Raw genomic sequence first — 771 nt, forward strand, 5'->3', positions numbered from 1 at the left:
GCTACAAAGTTTTCTCCATTCGCAGCCAGAAATGCAACATGTATGCACAAGGGTGAAAACGGCTGACCATGATGCTACACCTGCTACTAAAAAGCCATTGCTGCCAGTGGCCTATAATTAAGCCCAATGAGACGTCTAGAGAGTCGCTACATATCAGTGAGCAGCTGTAGCTTGGTAGACACCTTTGGATCACATTTATAGTTATAAAACACTAAAGATTTGATTTTGGTCAAAACAATTTTTTTCCACGTGTCTCCAACAGGAATGTAGAAATTCTCAAAGAATGTAAACAAAGGGTCTGAGGGTACCTGGAAGAGAATGGGGGACAAGGGACGCGAAGAAGGACGCCAAGACAAAAGTCTGATCAAGGCGACAACTTTATTTTTCCCAAGGCTGAATTTATACCATAACATGGGTAACAGAGGGAGAGGGGAAGTGTGAAACATTTACACTGACCAAAGACACAGTATTTGTGTGGTCAGCTGATGTCAACTGGATGTCAGAAAGGTCACAGGTTTGTCATATCTGTTAGTCAGCAGGATGTTGGTTTTAGCTTTATCATATCATTCATCCTGACCACCAGATTTGTATTAGTCTTCTGCAGCTGGCTGGGGATTTTCCATGAACCCAGTCATACTTAATTCTAACCATAATAATAACATCAACAATGGAGGGCTTCAAGGGCATCACTCCCAACGAAAGCAGACAGTTCCTGACTCAGTTTCAGCTCAAGTCACCATGGTGTCATTAGTTCTGCTTAAAGAGTTTCCT

Source organism: Rattus norvegicus, chromosome 14, assembly GCF_036323735.1.
Source record: "Rattus norvegicus strain BN/NHsdMcwi chromosome 14, GRCr8, whole genome shotgun sequence".
NCBI classification, from domain to species: domain Eukaryota; kingdom Metazoa; phylum Chordata; class Mammalia; order Rodentia; family Muridae; genus Rattus; species Rattus norvegicus.